The sequence below is a fragment of the Ochotona princeps genome, chromosome 32 (assembly GCF_030435755.1).
Source record: "Ochotona princeps isolate mOchPri1 chromosome 32, mOchPri1.hap1, whole genome shotgun sequence".
NCBI lineage: Eukaryota > Metazoa > Chordata > Mammalia > Lagomorpha > Ochotonidae > Ochotona > Ochotona princeps.
The window spans coordinates 5,860,091-5,869,423 of NC_080863.1; the positions used below are offsets into that span (position 1 = coordinate 5,860,091).

At 55.1% G+C, this 9,333-nt stretch overlaps 1 protein-coding gene across 1 annotated transcript in view; it reads right to left on the reverse strand.

The window, feature by feature from the left end:
- The window catches only part of CSGALNACT1 (chondroitin sulfate N-acetylgalactosaminyltransferase 1), a 153,295-nt gene extending 144,525 nt beyond the window's left edge, over positions 1 to 8,770 (reverse strand). The window contains exon 1 of the mRNA XM_058657456.1: positions 8,633 to 8,770. The gene's annotated coding sequence lies outside the window, so the exon portion shown is untranslated. The remainder of the gene's footprint in view (positions 1 to 8,632) is intronic.
- Positions 8,771 to 9,333: the final 563 nt, after the last annotated feature.

The window sequence follows — 9,333 nt, forward strand, 5'->3', positions numbered from 1 at the left end:
CACGGCAAGTCTGTACACTGATGTCAGAGACATCTAAGAGGGTGTTACTGCTGGACATGGTTAAAAAGAGAATTCGCGAAACAGAAGATGTTGCTGAAGAAATTACTGACAGAAGATAGAGGATACAAAGCAGACTAAGGAGCTGGGAGACCTCGCATGTGGTTCATGGGCAGCCCAGAAACGGACAAAGGCAAAGGCAGGAGTTGGGAATGGTGCTGTAGCAAACATAAAGGGGCCAGTTCAAGTCCCAGCTACTCCAGTTCCAATCCAGTTCCCTGCTAATGGCCTGGGATATCAGAACAGGATGGCCTACATGATTGAGTCCCGTACCCGTGTACGTGATCTTAAAGAAGTTTCTAGCTCCTGATGGCAAGGGTGATTCCCTAGCCATCATATAAGAGAAGATTGGGGTTGGGGAAAGAAACATAGTTGTGAGGGAGGGGGCAATGCAGCAGCATAGCACGCTAAGTCTCCATCCATACTGCTCGCCTCCCCTATTGGGTGCTGGTTCAAGTCCTGACTGCTCACTTTCAATTCAGCTCCCTGATTATGGCCTGTGAAAGCAGTGGAGGACAGCCCAAGAAACCCTGCACCCACATGGGAGATGAGCTCAGCTCCAGCCATTGCGGCCATTTGGGGAATGGGTCAGTGGCTGCAAGATCCCTCCCTCTGTTTCTCCTTTTGGTAAATCTGCCTGCCCAATAAAAACAAATACATTCTTTAAGACACACACAGTGAGCATCAAGTTTCTACAGTTGGTACATGAGGTTAGTATCTAGAGTCAAAAAAAACAAAAAGCAACCAGTGTACCCACGTCTCCTCCTGCCTGCTTCCCATCAGAGCAGCAGGTAAGCCTAAAGCGTCCCGGGAAGGGAGTGTCCTCCACGACCCCTCTGTGTGCATGAGGGTGACAGGAACCTCCAGGCACTGCACCTGACCCAGGCTGGGAAAGCTAAAGAAAAAGAAAGAGAGGTGGGAGAGAGAAAGGAAGAGAGAGGGGGAGGAAGGAAGAAAAAGAAAACATTTATTTACTTGAAAGAATGAGAGAGAGAGAGAAACAGACAGAGAGAGAGAGAGGGGGGACTTCCACTGGTTCACTCTCCTGATGGTAGCAATGGTCAGGCTTTGAGCCAGGAGCTTCTTCTAAGGTCTCCCACGTGGGTGCAGTGGTCCAAGGACTTGGGCCATCTTCTGCTTCTGTCCCAGGCACATTAGCAGCGAGCTGAATTGGAAGTAGAGCAGCCAGGACACAAACCTGCATCCATATCAGATGCTGGCACTGCGGGCGGCGGCTTTACCCACTAGGCCACAGTGCCGGCCCCTGACATGCTCCTCCTTCAGACTTGCTTTCCCTGCCTTCCCGTCCCTTCTCACAGTAATCAGAGGCGTGCACTCACTCTGCCATGTGCTACACAGGCTTACACACGTTATCTCAGCTTATCAACCAACGACCCAATGAGATAAGCACGACTCATGACCAGTGGCAAGCCAAGGACTTTCCATGAGGCTGATGACCCCATGTTGGGCAACTGTGACACAACCCCTGTGCCCAGAGGGGACTGCCTCCCTTACTCGATCCCCTGGGCTCCTCAATTCTCTCTCTCTCTCTCTCTCTCTCTCTTAGCTCTGCATGCTTCATCCACACCAAGTTGCCCAGCACTAGGAACCCAGCCTGTGTTTCACTTTCAGGATTACTCCCTTGCCCACAAAGCTCTCCTCTGTCGTGCCTTGAAAGGGTGCTTGCTTATTTCATTTCGATACACTCTATTAATTCTAGAAAATGGGCCTTTGAAAATTACAGTAGCAAACTGTGCTCCAAGTCAATACTGCCTTCACACTCCCTGCATTAAAAAAAAAAAAAAAAGAAAGAAAAATTTAAAAGCCCACAACCCCCCTGAAAGAAGCTTCTCTTGTACCTGGGCAGGTTCTGGCTGCTTATCCCAAGAAGGCCTGGTTGTACGCCTACGGGCCACTGCCTAATCCGTAACAACTCCCTTGGCCACAAGAGATGTTCCTGAAGCAGAATGATCTGCTAAATCCCACATTCATTCCCTCCCTACCACACACACACTGCAGCACCCCGCCCCCCGGACACCCAACAAAACAGCTCATTATAGATGATAAAACCACCAGGAACATCTCCCGGGAAACCTTGGAGAGAGTACACTGCACAGGTCCCAGCTGGGACTGGCTAGGAGGACCCCACCCAGAAGACCCCTGGGGACCTGGCTCCCTCCTCCTGCCTCGCAGTGAAAGGGAGCTGTATGTCTTCCACCAAATCCTCAACTTCTCCCGCGACACCAATAACCCCACCCCCACGCCGACTCCCCCAAGATCCCAGTAGGAACTTGGCAGCCAAGTACAAGTTGTGCCTGTGTTCCTTGCAAACAGGATGTACGCCTCTGGCGGAACGCTGCGGTGGGAGCCCAGGGAGCTCACACACCAGGCAGTGCAGCAACGTGGGGGCGCAGGAGGCTGTGGCCGGGCTCCGAGACCTCGGCACAGCCCATCCAGCCTCGCGCTGCAGAGCCAAGTTCACAGTAACCTGGAGAGTTGGACAGACAGGAGCTTCAAGGCCACAGGCGTCCAGTTGATGAACAACATGAGGAAGGCACCTGAGTTACCGACCTGCAGTCTGCACGTCTTGTAACCTTTAGTGGATGAGCACAAGCTGCTACTATCCCCCGCTGCGCATTACAGAAAGCTGCCTACATGATGTACAGTATGTGGCCAAACTGGGCTTGAACCCCAGAACTGCTCAGTCCGGAGGCCCACTGGCATCCCCCCGCTCCTGTATTCCTTACGGCGTCAAGCAGAGACCCACAATGCCAAGGCGCTCCCAAAGGCATGTGGAGAACACAACCAAAAGTTCAAGTTTATTCTGATGGGGCTGGCACTTGAGGTGCTGGCCTCTCACATGAGGAAGTCCCAGCTGCTTCAACTCAATCCAGCTTCCTGCTAATGGCCTGGGAAAGCAGCAGAGCCTGCCCCAAGTCCTTGGTCCCCTGCAGGGCCCCAAGTGAAAGACCCAGAAGAGACGCCTGACTTTGGGTCGGCCCAGTTCCAATCACTGCAGCCACTGGGGAGTGAAGCAGCAGATAGAAGATCTTTCTGTCTCTGTTTCCCCTCTCTCTGTAACTCCGCCTCTTGATTAAGAAAATAAGTCTTTTAAGAAAGTTTATTTTGACACCAAAAAAAAAAAAAAAAAAAAACCAACCTTGAAATCCATGCATAATTTTCTTACAAATTATTCCAGCCACAAACCAAAGAGCATCCTGTATACGTGGATTTCAAAAACTTGACTTATGCACCGGCATAAGTGAACCATTCACTTGTACCTTTCACAGTCCTTTTGGCATCCTGTCATATGGCAAGAACACGAGAAAGCGCAAGAACGCACGAATGCCTGCTGGCGGCCCTGACACCTCCGTGCACACTCTGCTTACACAGCACCTGCAGAAGTGGCTTGCTCCTAAGGTAAGTGCTGCTCGGGGTCCTATTTGGTGGCAACTCCTGAACTCCCAGGAGAAGCTGCATCCATAAACTTGTAAAGAAAAAATGCTGAAGCCGAGAAACACACATTTGTTGTCTCACTCCATCAGGCCCAGAGAAGTCACTGCAAAGACAACCATCTCCAACTCTGGAGAAATGTCCTGGGTTACCCCTTCCAGGGAGTGTTCACGCTGGCTAAAATGACAGTTACTCGTAGCGCTGGAGTGAGGCAGGCAAGTACAGACGAAACGCCCAGCTTTAGCAGCTACTGGTCAACCTTCAGCAGGCACCACGCTCCCAACACCTTAGCTTCTTCATTTGTAAAACGTGCAGTCTTACTTAAGGAAGGGAGCGGAGATGGTTCCATGAATAACACAGGCACCGCACTTTGCGGAGCACCTGGCACTGTAGTTAGGTGCTGCACAAACGGGGGAAGAATGGCAAGGAGACGCAAGGAGCATTCTGTGAGTTCCCTGCCTTGGCAAACCTTTAAGGACTTACCTCACCCGATCCCTACTGAACTCCAGACTTCCGTTTCTGCTAGGATAATTCACCGTGACAATAATGCAGTCCGTAAGAATACAAGTAATAACAATAACCACTGGCAGTGTGTGTGTGTCATTTCGCCTGTGCCACGCACCTGCTCTAACCACTTGTGCAGGCGGCTGTCTGCCCATCTGGAGGTGAGTGGGACTTGGCATCCTGGCATGGTCACAGCATTACCAACGGACACTTTCACCTTGACGTAAGCCGGGACCTGAGTCCCAGACCACTCCTGCTTGCATGCCCCTAACAGCAGACCAGCACAGCAGGCCATCACCACCGGTAAACAATTCCTAGAGCAGAGCTGGGTGGACTGGGGACACAATAATAATGCTGGCGCCAGCACTGAGGACAGACGGATTTCCTGCTCATTTCCAGCTTCTCCTGCCACCCTCTCCAACGTGGCAGCCCAGGCAGTGCCACAGAGGAGCCAGCGTTGTAGCCTGAGCTGCCCCAACACAGCAAAACAGACCCGGCTGACACTCAGCTCCCAGTCCAGTGTGAGAAGGGAGGCTCGGGCCACCAGTGGCTGGCGTTTGGGAGCAGTAAAACCACTTTCGGTTTTGCAGAAGGACTCCATTGCGCAAACGGATCCATATCACCTTCGGTATGCACAGACTCCCTACAGGAATCCAAAGAACGTCACCGAGGGAGATATTAACAAACGCCATCTACAACCCTCATGCAAAAGTTACTCCCTGAAGAATACTGACCCTTGACCCTACTACAAAAGCAGCAAACATCAGGTGACCTAGTTTTAAAACCCCACCTGCCATGTGACCGCACAGTGGCGTAGCAGCTTGTCTCCTCCTATGGCGCCACTGTTCCCATATTCTCCACTTCTCATCCAGCTCTCTGCCTGCGGCCTGAGAAGGAGGGAGAGGATGAGCCATCCTGGAGCCCCTGCACCCACGTGGGAGACCCGCAAGAAGCTCCTGACTTCAGACTGCTTCAGCTATGGTCACCGTAGCCATTTGGGAAGTCAACCAGCGAGCGGAACATCTCTCTCACTCCCCATCTCTAGCTCGCTCTTGCTCTCTCTCTCCTTCTCTCTGTCAATTTGCCTTTCAAATAAAAGTAAATAAATACTAAAAAAAAAAAACCAAAAACCCTGCAGACTGTGTAGCTGAAGCTTTTCTGAATTCAGAGACATTCTGCCAAGCGGTGGTAAGTCTGGAAGTCTGGTGGTAAGACTCGGGGCCAACAAGAACACTGGCGTCCCTTGACCTATTGCTAATACTCATTTCACAGACCAAAGGTGTTTTGGTTGTCACTGCTTTTAAATCTGAAAGCTTGAAACTGGAACACGCTCATGCAACTGCGAACAATGTGGCAACATTGAGTCATCATGTTTGTTTTCGTATGCTGTTGGTATTTTTTTTTTCCTACCAAAGAGAAAACCGTACCTGAAAAATAAAAATACTTGCACAGTCTTCCATATCCCCAAGCCTGATCACCTTCATCCAAATGTGAATTCAGATAAAAGAGGATTTTTTTTTTAAAGCACACCTCTGAAGACAGGTGTCCTTCCACGAGGCACCTGCAGTGGGAGGTATTCTTGAAAGGTGGAGCACAGTGGCAGTGTGGTATGGCAGGCTGCGCCACCACCGGGTCCCCCCGCACAAGCACGCTGGAGCGTCTGGTCTGAGCCCTGGCTGCTGCGCTGTCAATTCAGCTCATGCAGACCCTGAGTCAAATCATTGAGTCCCTGCCACCCTTAAGACCCAGATTGAAGATCCCAATTCCCAGCTTCGGCCTGGCCAAGGTCCTAGCTGCTGCCGTGGGCGTCTGCTGGGTGAACCAGCAATGGGAGCATTCTCGCAGTCAAGCAAATAGAATATATAAACAAAAAACATGTTCAAATGAAGGTGAAGATTAGCGTGGCCATATTAAGCGAGACTGGATTCCTTGAGAAACAATTCCCATAAATAAACATTACATCAAAGTCACATGTTCGTTTCAAAAGCCTTAAGAAGTCATATACTTGAATAGTAAGATATACAAAGTAATAGCGACCAGTGTTGTGCCTGTGACATTGGCATCCTGTATGGGCATCAAGGCCCAGCTGCTCCACTTCCCTTCTAGGTCCCTCCTGATGGCCTGGGAAGGCAGCAGAGGACAGCCCAAGTGCTTGGACCCCTGTACCCACATGGAAGACCCAGAAGAGGCTCCAGGCTCCTGGCTTTGGATCAGCTCAAGTCTGGCCATTGCGGCCACCTGGGGAGTGAACCAGCAGCTGGACCATCTTTCTCTGCCTCTCTTCTCTCTGTGTGACTTTGCCTTTCAAGTAAGAAATGAACCCAATTCTTAAAGATCCTCTAAACCCACAACTCCAAAGCAACTGAGAATCACCCTTTCCGACTGCAGCAGTTCAAGCCATCCCTGTAAGTGTTTTGGCTCACTTCCCCTCACCCCCACCGCAAGGCTGTCCTATTCTAACAGTCCTCCCTGCCCTGGTCTGGAGCGCAGAGCCTGCCGCCCAGATCCACTGTGCAGAGGGGACCCCTAGTGGTCAGGACGCGGCTCGCCCCAGCACTGCACCCTTCCGGGACATGAGCCATCCTGCTCCATCCCAAGGTCCTTCCATCAGGAGCTGAAGACCATCCTCCCCAAATCCACCATGTGGACAGAGCCCGAGACCGGCCGCCCTTGCAACGGCACCACCTTAGGGGTGCAGGTCAGAAAGCAGCAGGCACCCTCGCATGGCCCTTACTACAGTGATGGACTCCGGCCCACACGGCAACGCTCCAGAACTGTCTGACCCAGCCCCAAGAAGTCGCCTAATACACGGCCAACACTCTCCCCGGCTGGCGTCTCAGATGTTCTCTCGTCAGTGACGAGTGGCTGCGTGCATGTGACTAATTGAATCAGCTAGAGAAGGGAGTTTCTGAAAAATTTAGGAAGACCAAAGGTGAGAGACAAACGCTGAGCAAGCACAATCCCGGCTCTGCTTGCTAGGCGAAGTTCCTGGGGGTTGTTTCATCCGCCCAAACAGTTCTACAAGGCAGGGAGAACTACTGGTATTGCACTGTGGCCTAGCGAGTAAAGCTGCCGACTGCGGTGCCAGCATTCCATGGAGAGCTCAGTTCACGTCCCAGCTGCTCCACTTCTGATTCAGCTCTCTGCTTATAACCTGGGAAAGCAACATAGGATGGCTCAAGTTCCACATGGGAGACCTGGGAGGAACACCAGGCTCCTGGCTTCAGCCTGGCCCAGCACCAACCATTTGAGGAATAAACCGGCAAACAGATCAGTTTGATCCTCTCTGTCCTCGGTCTCTGACGCCTCCCTCTCTGTCACTCTGCCTTTCAAATAAATGCTCTTAAAGAAAGAGATGAGGACACAGAGGCTGGAGGAGGCTGCGTGACTCGCCCTTGGTCACACACTTCATGTTCAGGAGACGCTGGTCACAGTCCAGGTCCTTGGGACAGCACAGACACCCGGGACACCTCAACACAGCAGGCTGACGGCACACGGAGCACCCCAGGAACCAAGGACGACGCTCTCCCACATCCCGTACCAAGGCTCAAGGCGCGCGGTCCGCTCGCTCGCTCGGGTTCACCTCTGTTCTCTGCTCCCGTTTCCAAGCGGCCAGGCCTTCTCTGCTCCCGGTGAGCAGCACAACACCGTGACGACGCGGGGTTAATTCGTGGGGAAGGCAGCAGGCCACACTGCGGCCACCACAGCTGTGTCTCTTGCTTGCACACCACCAAGAAACTCCCCAAGAAGATGAAACGCATGTTTCTACTTTCAACCCGCGAGGGGGTCGTGCTCCACGACCTAGCCTTATCCAAAGACACCAAAGCAAAAACTGTGCCAAGGGCTTGAACACACGGCAGAACACAAGCAGAGTTTGGGAAAACCACAGCCAGCAGCGCGGGACTTGCTGGGTTTTTCATGTCTTAGCCATCGGTCCAAGACTCGCTGGGCGAGCTCAGGTCGCTTCCTCTCCCGCCAGGAAGCGAGAACTTAGGGTCGTTGAGAGGGGAGCAGGTGCGCCCTTCATCCGGACCTCCAGCCCAAGGACCGTACCCAGGGGAACAGCCCCTGATCCCAAAAGCACCGGCACTTTATCCCGAGGGGCCCCTCAGCTGCCCTCGCCGCACCCCAGGCCAGCCCCCGCGCACTGGCCTTTCTCTCACCGCCGCGCAAATCACCCATGCTAACAGCAAAGTCGCCGCGCGGACACACGTGCGAAGGCTACTTTTCTGTGGCTTCGCAGAAAGTCACGGGACGGCGCGAAAGGCCACGAGCAAGGTTGGGGGAGCCCAGCGCCATCCCTAGCGCGCGCAGCTGACCCCGGGGCCAACCTCTCCCGCCACATCGCCGTGCGTCCACCTGAAGGCGCCTCGCCTTCCCCTCGTGGGCCGGAGGGCGGCGCCCAGCACCCCCGGCCCGTGCCGACAGCGAACGGGCGAGCCAGCGAGCCAGCGAGCCAGCGAGGCCGGGCGCGGCACCGACCTCCCCGGTGAGCAGAGCCAGCCCGCCGCGGACGCTGCGCACAGCTGCGCGCAGGAGCCAGCGGTCCCGGCGCCCTCGCGCGGCGCGACACGCCACGCCACACACCCACCCGCGCCAAGAAGGGGACCCGACTCACCCCCGAGGCGCCCCACGCGCGGGCTGCCCGGTCGGCGTCCACCGCTGCCGCTGCCACTGCCGCCGGCGCCGCCGAACTTTCTCTCCCTCCTGCGCGGCCGCGCCGCGGGCTCGGCTCCACCTCCCGCTCCGGCAGCCGCGGAGCCTCCAGGGGCCCCGGGGGCGGGGAGCGGCGGGCGGGCTGAACCGCGGCCAAGCCCCAGCGCCCGCCGCCCGCCGTGGGTGGGAACCGCGGGGGCCGCGAGCGCGCGCGGCGGCGTTGGCGTTGGCCGCGGCCGGGTGGGGTCGCGACGGGCGGCGCGTCCTGCGTCCCTCATCCCCGTGCCCGGGCGGGCCAAGTCCTGTGTGGAAAGCCGGCGCTCCGAGGCCGGGGACCCGGGCTAGGAGATAGAAGTGGACGGCGAGGGAGGCAGCTCTGCGTTGCGGAGAAGTTGAGGGAAGGAGGACGCTGCATAGCCAGGGAGCGCGGGAGAGTCGCCCACCGCGCGCCCTCCAGGGCTCTGGGTTTCCTGGGAGTCCCTTTGCGGGGCTGCCCAGCCTGTGGCGCTGGGCCTGCTGATTTTTCACAAACTTTGTGCTTTGCGTTTTTGGAGTCTGGTTGCTGCAGCGGCCGTGTTGGCTGAGGGAGCGCTTTTACAGGAAGCTCGGAGACCCGTGTAGCTAGCTCCCGGAGCCCCCAGCCTGCGCACCAAGCAGTGTCTG